The 12,321-nt window shown below is 48.5% G+C and overlaps 1 protein-coding gene across 2 annotated transcripts in view; it reads right to left on the bottom strand.

The window, feature by feature from the left end:
- Positions 1-12,321, bottom strand: part of TNRC6C (trinucleotide repeat containing adaptor 6C) — a 99,097-nt gene that overhangs the window by 67,067 nt on the left and 19,709 nt on the right. Inside the window, exon 1 of one of the 2 annotated variants that reach the window (XM_056115750.1) lies at positions 4,915-5,030. The exons of the other annotated variant lie outside the window; for it this stretch is intronic. The gene's annotated coding sequence lies outside the window, so the exon portion shown is untranslated. Of the gene's footprint in view, positions 1-4,914; positions 5,031-12,321 lie in introns of those variants that run through there. 2 annotated transcript variants of the gene reach the window in all.

The raw sequence follows: 12,321 nt of genomic DNA, 5'->3' as shown, positions 1-12,321 counted from the left end.
CAGCACCCGAGAGGCCACTTCCCAGGAATGTTCATGGTAAAGGTGCAGAGTTCCAGGGCAAGAGGACAGAGAACCCTGGGGCCACTGCTGTCACCTCCTGTCAGCATAATGGAAGCTGCAAATCATCATCAAACCACCTGAATGTGGTTACAGAGTCAAAGGACAGCACCAGACCACGGAAGAATTTTGGCCGATTCCCTGTGGGAAAGGGAGAGTCTGCTTAGCAGCAGCTCAGAGCAATGGGGACTGGTCAGTAGGGCCCAGGGAGGCACGGGTGGGAATCCCTTTCCTGCCTGGGCTGCTGTGTCCAGCCCCACATGCCACTCAAACAGGGGCTTCCCATCAAGTGCTAGCAGAGCTCTTCCTCGGTGACGGCGGCTTCTCCCGCCTCCGGGGCTCAGTGTATAGTTTCTGCCACTTTCAATCACGATCACGATCACGACCACCCTGTTGTTCGTCGATTGCTTCGAGCAGGTGCCAGTAATGTCTTCTTCATCCTAGCCCTGAGATTTTTTTTTTTTTAAAGTGCCATATTCAAGGCTTTTTCAGGGTTATGAGAATGAGACCCATCATTGTTACTGGTATTTGGCATATTGGGTATACCACGGGGAGTTTGCCAGACTCTGCCGTGTGGGCATGTTACATTTGGTAGCCTGCCAGTTTGACCAAATTAGGAATGAGATGATAAGATGTCACGTGGCCGCGAATGCGGCCGCGCGCTTCTGGGAGCTGAGTGTGATGATCTCTGGATCCTGGCCGTTGTTGGAGTTACACGGCAGTTGGTGGGTGTAACTGTCTAGTTACTGGCAGGTCCAGTCCCAAACTGTGCAGGCTTGGAGATCTCAGCCCCGGGTCCCACACACCTGGGTTCCTCTGTCAGTTCTTTTATGCATGAGGCTCATCCAAGTGTGTGGAGAGTGGTCCCAGCAAGGCCTTGGCTGGGCCTCGGTGGTCTTTAGCTGTTGGGCCCTGGTGGAGACAGTCAGGCATAGGGTAGGAGACTCTGTCTTGTTCTCTCCCAGGAGCTGAGTGTGATGATCTCTGGATCCTGGCCGTTGTTGGAGTTACACGGCAGTTGGTGGGTGTAACTGTCTAGTTACTGGCAGGTCCAGTCCCAAACTGTGCAGGCTTGGAGATCTCAGCCCCGGGTCATTGAAAAAATAAGTGGCTCAGAGGTGCTTCTCGATTAGTGCCATGAGCTAGTCTGTAAGTGACCACTGTGCTAACAGCCCTATTTCGCCCCTCTGACTGGGCTGTCCTGTTACAAACGGCTACACTGACTGCAGTAGACACCCACTCTAACAGCCACCCTTGGCACCAGCACCTTCTGGTGCTTTAAGGACTTGGTGGCAGGGCTGCTGCTGTCTTCTGCCCGCGGACACCAGGAAAACACTGTCTCTACTCAGGGCATTTGTGGTTCAAGATTTCAGTTAAAATGAGCCAGGAGTGCCCCGGAGGCACAAGGACTTAGCACAGAGAGCCACCCGCTTGGAGCAGAAAAGCAAATGGACTATGTGTTAAACCGCGCCAGCATGCCTGCCCGGAGGGGAAAGGGTGTTGACCCGTTCGCCCGCTCCTGTCTGGAAAGAAAGATGGCGGCCGCACGGGAGCCTTGTGGACAGCAGGTTTGAGCCGGGGGTGGTGGGAGCGGCAGGGACCTCATGGGAAGGGGGGCGTAATGGGCCGTCCTTCACGCCCGACTGAGGTCGCCAGCTGCCCCCCACGAGCGGCTCTCCGGCACGGCCACGGCCCCAGAGCACAGAAACCAATCTCTTAACTATCTAACTTTTAATAGAAATTCTTCCAGGGGTAATAAGTAAAATAGCAGAAATCCAAAACCGCGCAGCCGCGACATCATTTTATTCTTAAACCAAGTTGTAGAAAGCAAATCATTTGACAACGCTGTTTCAGCATGTCTGATTGGGGGGGGGGGGGGTCCTAAACTCTAAACAATAATTGTGCATCTTCTATCGAAACAATGTATCTAGCCAAAGTAGATAGAGTATTAACTAGAACTAATCTGCCTCACAGGAATTGGGAGGGGTGGGAGGTGGGGTTCTATTGGGGTTCGCGGTTAAAAATAAGTATTGGTAAAGGGAAATGTGTTTGATATTTACATGACTGAAACCTAAACCCGAAAGCTCTGTAACTTTTCCCACAGTGATTCAATAAAGAAATAAATTATTAAAAAAAAATGAGCCAGGAGTAACCCTTAGCACCATCGGGTGTAGCCTAAAAAACAGAACCCAAACCCAAGGCAACAACCAAAAGACACACTGCAGGGGCCAGAGAGATAGTAGAGGGGTAGGGTGCTTGCCTCGCATGCTTCCATCCTGGGTTTGATCCCCAGCATCTCATGTGGTCCCCTGAGCCCACCAGGAGTGATCCCTGAGCACCTTCAGGTGTGCCCAGCCCCTCATCCCTCCCCCCAAAACAAAAACAAAACAAAACAAAAAACATACATTGCAGAAAATCTTCTGTAAGTAAACTCTCCAAAGGAAATTCTGTTGTCTGGTATGATCATGTCATTGTAAGCCTGTATAACACAAACTAGGTATAATACAACTATAAACTTTGATTTCAGGTTTCTCGATCCATTAAAAGAGGGTAAAGAGAAGTTATCAACTATAAAGAGAGACATTTAGCGCCTTTTCTTTGTAGGAAGACTGTGAGCTGGACTCAAAGCCAAGCTGCAGGAGAGATGGGAGGAATAATCAGGAGGTTTTAACATTTTCATTTTAAATCTCATCTTTTAAAAAATCACACTTGAGTACACAAGGTTTGATAAGCTTGGGTAAGCACACATGGTTTGATATGCCTGGGTAAATACAACCTGCGTTGAATCGCACTCAGCCTGATTCACCTCCCCGCGACGCTGGTCGGCGCACCCCAGGCCAGGCGTGTGCTGCTGCTTGCCCGCCCGCCTGGCCCCCAGGCTCATCTTTGCTTCCCCTGGTTTTCATTTGCTTGGCAGCTTCTTGCCCCTTCTCCCAGCTCCCTCCAAACATCAGGGGTCTACTTCACCCCCCACTCCCGTTATACTTAACTCACAGCTTTCCATCTTTCTCCTTGGGGCTGGAGCGGTAGTACAGCAGGTAGGGTGTTGGCTTTGCACACGGCCGACCTGGGTTTGATTCCCGGCAGGTCCCCCGAGCACCGCCAGGAGTAATCCCTGTGCATCGCCGGGTGCGACCCAAAAATAAAAAAAATTATAAAAATAAAGATAAAATCCAAAATTACTGGGAGAGCTAGAAAAGCTGAACCAGTTAGCACAGAAGACAAGCGCTGCTCTGCTCAGGTCCCAGCCCTGGCCACCAGCAGCACCAAACGCTTCAACTGTGGCTGCCACCATATGGGACACCTTTGTATTTTGAAATTTTTATTATTGTTTGTTTGAGGGCTAGGGATCACTGCTGGTCAGGGGACCATATGAGGTACCAGGGACCGAACCCAGGTCAGTTGCGTGTAAAGCAAGTGTCCTAACTGGGGCTGGAGCAATAGCACAGCGGGTAGGGTGTTTGCATTGCACGCGGCCGACCCGGGTTCTATTCCCAGCATCCCATACGGTCTCCCGAGCACTGCCAGGAGTGATTCCTGAGTGCATGAACCAAGAGTAACTCCTGTGCATTGCTGGGTGTGACCCCCCCAAAAAAAAGAAAAAAAATTAAAAAAAAAAAAAAGCAAGCGTCCTACCTTCTGTACTAGCTCTCTGACCCCTGGGCTAAGTTTTTAAAAATGGACAGGGGGGTGCTTAAGTGATAGCACAGCGGGTAGAGCGTTTGCCTTGCACACGGCCGACCCGGGTTCGATTCCCAGCATCCCATATGGTCCCCTGAGCACCGCCAGGAGTAATTCCTGAGTGCAAAGCCAGGAGTAACCCCTGTGCATCACCGGGTGTGGCCCAAAAAGCAAAAAAAAAGGGGGGGCCATGGGTGGATGCCCCCCCAAAATATTAAAGACTTGAGTCAGCAAGAATTTTGATTTGTTTCAAAAACTGGTCAGGTTCAGTAAACATTTTTAACTGCTATAACACTTTAGTATTATATACTAGCATGTCAATGTACAAGTATAGACACAAGTAAAGACATTATAAGCAACATTTGAAAACTTTTATTTCTGATTTATAGCATCCCCAAATTAAATCAGAAACCGATGCTATAATTTTTTTATGGAGCTCTATTTTCAGTCTATTAATATTTGGTTTGGTGCTTCCCAGCAAGACCAGGGGCTCCTATTCTGCTCCGAGGCCGCCCCTGATGGCGCTCACAGCCCCAGCAGTGCCAGGCATGGATCCAGGCTGCCTGTGCAGTCTGTCAGATACAGGCCAGTCTGCCAGCTACAAAGTGGCCATTGCGATGATCCATGTTTCACTGTCTGCTACAGAAATTACAAAGATGTACAGTGTAACCAGGGTAAGTGTCCATTCCCGAGTGTCTTCTCCCATTGCCAAGGGGTTGGTGGGGGCTGTGCTGGAACTGAGCCTCCCAGCCCCACTCTGGGTGCTGGACCTGACACAGCGCCAGCCCTTCTCACAGATGCGATTCACTCAGAGCAGGAGGGCCGCCCTGCAGCCAGCACCTGTCTTGCCTAGCAGTTTCCCTCACCCTGGCTCACTAGCTTCCCTGCCACCCCGTGAGCAGAGCTGTGCCCTCTCCAATAAGCGCGCGGGCACCCGCCCCAACATGCAGACTCAGCCCCGAGGGAGAGCGCACACCTCACTGCTCCTTATACCTGAAAGGTGTTCTTCACGCTGACAGCCTGACACTGCCATCTCTGGTCAGTGACTGGTCCTTCACACTAAATTGTCTCCGTTACGGACTCAGAACCAGTAAGGTACTTGCTTTGCATGTGGCTGAGCCAGGTCTGATACACAGCCCCCCCATAGGGAACCCCCAACACCACCGGGAGTGATACCCGAGCAGAGAGACAGAAGTAAGTTCTGAGCTCCATCAGGTGTGGCCAAAAAAATTTTTTCCCCTGTTCCCATTACTGCAAGGCTCTCTCCTGACTCAGTAGGGTCTACTGGATCCCACCAATGCACGGTCTTCCTCGCAGTAACCATAGCAGTCACAGAAGCATCCTAAGTGATATGGGCATGTCATCAGGAGAACTCAAAGTTAAATCTGAGCAGCAGCATTCTGAAACATCAATGAGAGAAAACTGCCTGGATTGGGGTAGTATGATCTGCCCACTACTTGGTTTTTTTGGCTACACCTGGAGATGTTCAGAGGTTACTCCCGATTCTGCACTCCTGGCAGGGATCGTGCCAGGCACACCCCCAGAATTTTTTAAACTCCAAAATATTTCTGTGCTCTACAACTTGTGAGACATTGGAGGCAAACTGAGAAATGGCTCCTTTTATGACCATGAGAAAGGAAGAACATAGCTGGCAAGCTCGGGGCTCCGGGCCAGCACTGTGGGGACTGAGGCTCAGGCCAGCCAAGCAGATGACCTGGGGCAGCTCCGCACACTGACCTTCTGCAATTCGGAGAAGCAAAGACTGACTGCTGCCTGGGGCAGTCAGGGAGCAACGAGGATGAAATCGGCCAGTGTCCTCCAGCAACCCATGCTCGGCAGAGAAATGCTGCTGCAGTGTCCCCCCAGAAACACCGGAGTCGGGTTTGGACGTGAGAGCGTGAAGTCCAGAGTGATAAAGATCGCAAATGCTTCTTGAGGTTCCATAATCTAAAACCAAGGTAGGGAGGAGGGAGACGCTGAGGAGCCAGAGAAAACAGACTGTTTCTGCTCTGACTCTGGGCTGAGGGTGACGGTCTTCAGCCAACAACTCAAAGAAGGCAGTGTATAAACCTGGATGAAATGTGTACTTAATATGATGTTCTGAATCAATTTTACTCTTTTCCTAGAGCATAAATGAAAACAACAATGTGACAGCATATATCACTCCAAGGCAAATGCTTCCCATCATTCTTACAGGGTCAACTTTCTGCTAATGGGCTGTCATTCTGGTTTTCTCATTTATTTTTAAAAAGAGAATAGAGGGCCAGAGAGACAGTACAGCTGACCCCGTTTCAATTCCAGGCACCACATATGGTCCCCTGAGCAACGCCTGTCCAGGTTTGGCCCAAGCCCACACATCCCCAAAAATAAATATTAAAGAGAAAAAAAGAAAAGGAAATCTGGGCATTACCTCCTTCAAAAAACTTTAACGGAACCACAGCTGGCAATGAATTAATATGGGTACTCAGATCCAACCGACTATTTGTCTGATTGTGAGAGTAATTAGAAATTTACCAAGTTATGCTACTTTATTTATTCAGTTTCTCTCTGCTCTTTATGACTTCTCATTAACTGTGAGAACCACTAAAAGTAGAAAAAGTCTCTGGAATGCTCAGGTCCAAACTAAGTTTCCTGGGGACCCTCACACAAGGCCAGGGCCAGGCTTCATAATGGGCAGGCATTAGTAAACCATCTCCCACAGCCTCCTGAGGCTCAGAGAAACCCAGCTAACTTCTTTGGTGCCAAGAGGAAAAACACAGCTACGAGAAAACCCAGTGATTCCCAGGGGGACTCAGGCAACACGCCCCACCAGGAGACCAATAGCCGCTGGCACTGACAGAGGTAAGAGCCTGGGAACTTGAGACAAGGGTATGACGCATCTAACACAGGGGAGCGGTATGACCCACTGGTGCTCTTGCTTTCGGACATCTGTGTGCATACCCCAGGCCCACCCCGGAGCCAGTGCAGTCAGGAACGGGACTTGGTGAAAGACTGCACAGAGGCACACGAGGGGGTGTTGGCCCGAGACCCTGCACTGTAGGCAGAGGGGCTGCGGCAGTACACTGGAAGGGAGTGTACACAGCAGCTGTGGGATTTTGAACTCAGAGTCAAGATTCAGGCTGGGGAGAAGTTCCAGAGGCTGTGAACGGAGCCTGGAGTAGGAGACTAGCATAGCTGTCATCAGCAGCACAGAAGGGGCCAGGACAGCCCCTCCAACGTCCAACCATCAACCATTCACAGGCCACTGATCGCCAATGCGCCAACTCTCTTTTAGGTTGTAAGGAGTCCTGGTGAACCAAAGACACAAGGTCCCCATTTCTAAGGAGCTTATTATTCAGTGGGTAAACAAATAGAAAAACAAACAACAGTAATTTCAGTTTGTGCTAAGTGCTATGAATGGCACTAGTAATCAGGAGAATTTTCCAAAATAATAAGTAACTACCGAAAAAGTTCTAGACAAACTGAATCTTCCCTTGTGGCCGGAGCATCAATAGATTTTATTCTTAGTACATAAGCATTTCCCCAAATCTACTTTTTAAAATTTTTGTTTTGTTTCAGGGCCATATCAGTGGCGCTCAGGGCTTATCCCTGGCTCTGTGCTCAGGGCTAACTTCTGGTGGGGCTCAGGGGACCATACAGGGTACTGGGGATCAAACCGGGGTGGCTGCGAGCAAAGGCAGGTGCTTTCCCACTCTACTACTGCTCTGCCCCAAGTCTACCATTTTTATGTGTACTTTTAACATAGATGCTGCTTTAAAACGTATCTGTGTCCTCCCCGTCCCAACAAGACCCCAAGTCATCGCCCACGAACGGCCTCTCTGGCTCCTGATCAAGCTGCTTAATGGCCATGATCCCAGAGACTCGGAAACCAATCTCGAAACCCAGCGGCTTTTAGCAGAAATGCGTCCGGACCACGCAGTAGGTTACTGTCGCCAGGCCACCCCAGGGGGGAAAGGGTGTTGTCCCTCCGCCTGCTCCCCCTTGGTGGCTTGGTGGCCGTTATCCTCCAGAGGCCATTGAACAGTCAGGTCTGGGCCCGCAGTGATGAAACTTGTTGGGCTCACAGGATGGGGGTGGAGCTGGTCCTGGTCTCCCCGTCCCAACGAGACCCCAAGTCATCGCACACGAACTGCCTCTCTGGCTCCTGATCAAGCTGCTCAACGGCCATGATCCCAGAGACTCAGGAGCAAATCTCGAAACCCAGTGGCTTTTGGCAGAAATCCCTCCAGATTTAAGTGTTAAAATTTCAAAATTTCAAAATCACATGGCCCCATGCAGCCATGCAACATCATATGTTATTCATAACCAGCAATAGAACACAAATTGTCTACTGTTGCCTTTTCAGCAGATGTGAGTGTTGGGGTAAAATCTCAAATAATAATGGTGGGTCTGATGTCGAAATATTGAATGTGATCAAAGTAGAGAGAGTAATGTGAAAATCATCTGCCTCACAGGTAGGGGGAGGGTGTGGGATGGGGGTATGTATACTGGGGTTTTTGGTGGTGGAGAATGGGTACTGGTGAAGGGACGGGTGTTTTATTGTATGACCGAGACTTAGACCCGAAAGCTTTGTAACTGCTCTCATGGTGATTCAATAAATAAAATTATAAAAAATGAAAAAAAAAAAGTAAGGTGGAGTTCATGCACAATTCAATCAGCTAATCAGTGGCTGAATAAATAGCAGTACTCCTACATTAAAAAAAAAGTATTTGTCCAGGGGTACAATATACAACTAGCAAGCAGGTCAACCTGTACCCATGGGGTAAGTGCCTTCGGGCTTCCTGATACCCCAAAATTGCCACCGTGCCTCTGGCTCAACAACATGGAACCAAATTTCCCAAGAAATTAAATGGCCAAAAATTAGGTTGTGGGAGCCACACCCACAAAAACCTCCGGTTCAGCTATACAAGATCATTTATCGGCCTTGCTTCAGAGATCCATAAATAAATCTCCAAGAGATCAAGAGCAGCATAGTTAATCTCAGACCAAGCAAGGCTGAACAGACCTGGGTAAATTGGAAGGGGGAGGGTTATCCTGGTGTCTGCCCAAGCAGAGCCCCCGGCAGCTGCTTGCTTCCACAATCCAAAAGTACCACCATGCCCCAGCCTGACTTCACCTTCTCAGAATAGGCCTCATGAAGATATAATCTGCTGAAAATTTGGGTATTCAGGTTTTGTGACTAAAACCTCCAGGATTTCTCAGGCTGGGGATGGGCTACTTCCTTCCACCTCCCTGTACTTCTGGGAAGCCTTGGCAGTCATGCATGTCACACCCCAAAGCTACCATAGAGTTAAAAAGCTACTCCAGACTTACCATCCTGATGAAAATACCGAATGCCCTGCAAAAACACGATGACCTCTCAGTACCTGTATTGCAAACCATAACGCACAAAAGGAAAAGGAGGAAGAGAAAGAAGAAAAGTGCCTGCCATCGAGGTAGACTGGAGGTGTGTGTATGTAGGGGGGGTGTTGGGGGATAGTGGGAGGGAAAAGGGGTCGTGGGAAATGTACACACTGGTAGAGAAATGAGTGTTGAATCATTGCATGACTGAATCCCAATCATGAGCAGCCTTGTAATGGTTCATCTCACGGGTATTCAAAAATAATTTTTTGAAATAAGAAATAGAATGTATTTGTCTTGTAGGACTTTTCCTTCCTTTTTTTGGGGGGGGGGATCTCACAAGCAGAAATCAGAGAGCTCAGGGATCACTCCTGGTGATATCTGGTGAGCCAGGCCAGCAGCTCAGTGCAGTGCCAGGGACCACCAGGGCTTCCCCACAGGGCTCCAGGGCCATACCTGGTAGTGCTGGAGGCCTCCCATGTGGGAATGCCATCAAGGCAGGACATAACTACATAGAAAGAATCACCTTTGGCCCAGTGCTAGTTCCCTGCCTCCCCATTTTTAATGTTAAGAGGGAAGGAGCTGGAGCAATAGCACAGCAGGTAGGACATTTGCCTTGCACGCAGCTGACCGGGTTCGAGTCCCAGCATCCCATATGGTCCCCCAAGCACCGCCAGGGGTAATTCCCGAGTGCAGAGCCAAGAGTAACCCCTGTGTAACACCGGGTGTTACCCAAAAAGCAAATAAATAAATGATAAAGTTAAGAGGGGAGCGAATGGTCCCAGGACCAAGCCTGGGGCTCAGATTATGCGCAGCATGCTGTGCTCGACCATCTGAGCATTCTCCCAGCTCTTGCGTGCTTCCATAAAACTTAAGTAGCAACCAGAATGGGTGGCACTTAGATAGTATCCCAGGCCTAAATGAGCTTCCCCTCACTACAGATGTGTGACACTGGCTCTTCATATATCAAAGTCACATGTAATAAGAGGGTCTGAAGACCATTCTGCACCATGAATAACTACTGTCTGCCAAGATCACAAGCTGGTTCAATTATGCCAGTTTCATAACATTTTGGTTATCTGCTACCATTTACTTCCTCATTATTTCCTCATTACTCTTTTTGAAAGAATTATTTTACTGCAAGCAGGTGGCAGCCCCCACAGGCAGGTGTGTGTGACTCTGGTCACAATAGCTGCCACAGGCAATGGATAAAGACACAGAACCCCTCACCTAGGTTTTCATCCTTCCAGATGAAACGTGTATTTTGTCATGTTTTAAAACAAATGTTAAAGGGCTGGAGACACAGTACAGCAGTAAGGCGCGTGCTTTGCACACAGCTGACCTGGGTTCAGTCTCTGTACCATATATGGTGGCTCAAGCTCCACCAGAAGTGATCCCTGAGTGCAGAGCCAAGCTGGGTATGGCCCTGAAACCTCTGTAGGATTCAGTTTTCCTATTTGAGAAAATTTATTTTTGAGAAATTTATTTTTCTCCTTTTTTGTCTTGCCTTAACGTACCCCCTTCAGTTCTTCTTTCACAATTAGTTTTAAGTCTGTGAAATTACTGAACTGTTTTTTTTTTAATCTGTGAAGTTGTGTATCATTCCTTCATATCTGATTGACAGAGTCTGGTTGGGTAGTGTATTCTTGATGAGGCCTTCATTTCATTACTTTTTTTTCACCATATCTCACCTTTGACGTTGTGCCCAGAGGGTCTCATTTGATAGGCCTGCTGTTAATCTAACCGGCTGGAGCGTTTGCTTTGCACGAGGCCGACCCAGGTTTGATTCCTCCGGCCCTCTCGGAGAGCCCGGCAAGCTATCTAGAGTATCCCACCCACGTGGCAAAGCCTGGCAAGCTACCATGACATACTTGATATGCCAAAAACAGTAACAAGTCTCACAATGGAGACTTTACTGGGCCCGCTCTAGCAAAGCGATGAACAACGGGAGGACAGTGCTACAGTGCTCCTTTTACAGGAACCTATCATTTTCATCTTATTTATTGCCTATATATATTCTCATTTCTAGGTATTTCTGGTTTTGTTGGTGGTGGTGGTATTATTATTATATATTAAGATAAAATATTATGTTTGGTAAAAATAGTAATGGCAAGTAAAAAAATGGCAAGTTACGCTATTAATATGTCTACTTTGCATCAAGTAACTTTCCAGCTGACGATCTTGGGTATTCTAAATATTAAACAATCATCATTTTCACCTCCTGATTTATTCATTCTCTTTTAGACTACAGTGGACAGGATTCTCAGATTTCCCACCACCATCAACACTTGTTCTGTTCTGAGTTTGTTTGGCCCCTGTTTGTTTTGTACTGGGGATACCCCCGGCTGTGCTCGGGTCTTACTCCTAGCTCTGCACTCAGGGATCACTCTTGGAGGGACTTGGGGGATCATACGAGGTGTTGGGGATCAAACCTAGGTCAACTGCGTGCAAGGTAGGTGCCCTACCTGCACGCTATACTATAGCTCTAGCCCCTATCCCACCAAAACTTCTGATCCCTGTTATATACATACCTTCACTCAGCTATTCAAGCAAGCAATAAGTATTGTGAAGTAGTTTTGCAGATATGTCAAAGTCAAATCCCAAATCAGATAGATCTTAAAATAGAGGGATTACCCATGTGGTCCGACCACATCACTGGATCTGGTACAGAGGTCAGAGATGGGAAGTCAAAAGTTCAAGGATTTCAGAAAGGACTCAACACAGAGCTGCTGGTTTAAAGATGAATGGAGGGTACACAGCACCCCAGGAGTGGTGAGAAACCCCCTCACCACCCCTGGCAGCTGGGAAGAAAGTAAGGGTCTCAGTCCTACAATCACGAGACAGTTCTGCCACTCAGGCTGGAAGCCCATCATTCCTTTCCCAGGAATACTCAGCCTGACACCTGGGTTCAGTCCATGCAACCCTGAACAGAGACTCCAGTCCCACTATACCAGACCCTGACCTGCAAAACCATAAACTAACAACCTATTATTTTAATTTCATTTTTTTTTGCTTTTTGGGTCACACCTGGCAATGCACAGGGGTTACTCCTGGCTCTACACTCAGGAATTACTCCTGATGGTGCTCAAGGGAACCATATGGGATGCTGGGAATCGAACCTGGGTTGGCTGCGTGCAAGGCAAATGCCCTACCTGCTGTGCTATCGCTCCAGCCCCCAACCTATTTCTTTAAACTAGTGCTTCTCAACCTTTCTCAGGCTGTGGCCCTTTCAACCTAGTTTCC

The sequence above is a fragment of the Sorex fumeus genome, unplaced genomic scaffold (assembly GCF_029834395.1).
Source record: "Sorex fumeus unplaced genomic scaffold, SorFum_2.1 ptg000029l, whole genome shotgun sequence".
NCBI lineage: Eukaryota > Metazoa > Chordata > Mammalia > Eulipotyphla > Soricidae > Sorex > Sorex fumeus.
The sequence above is the reverse complement of the archived record's forward strand: the minus strand, read 5'-3'. Positions and strand labels throughout refer to the sequence as shown.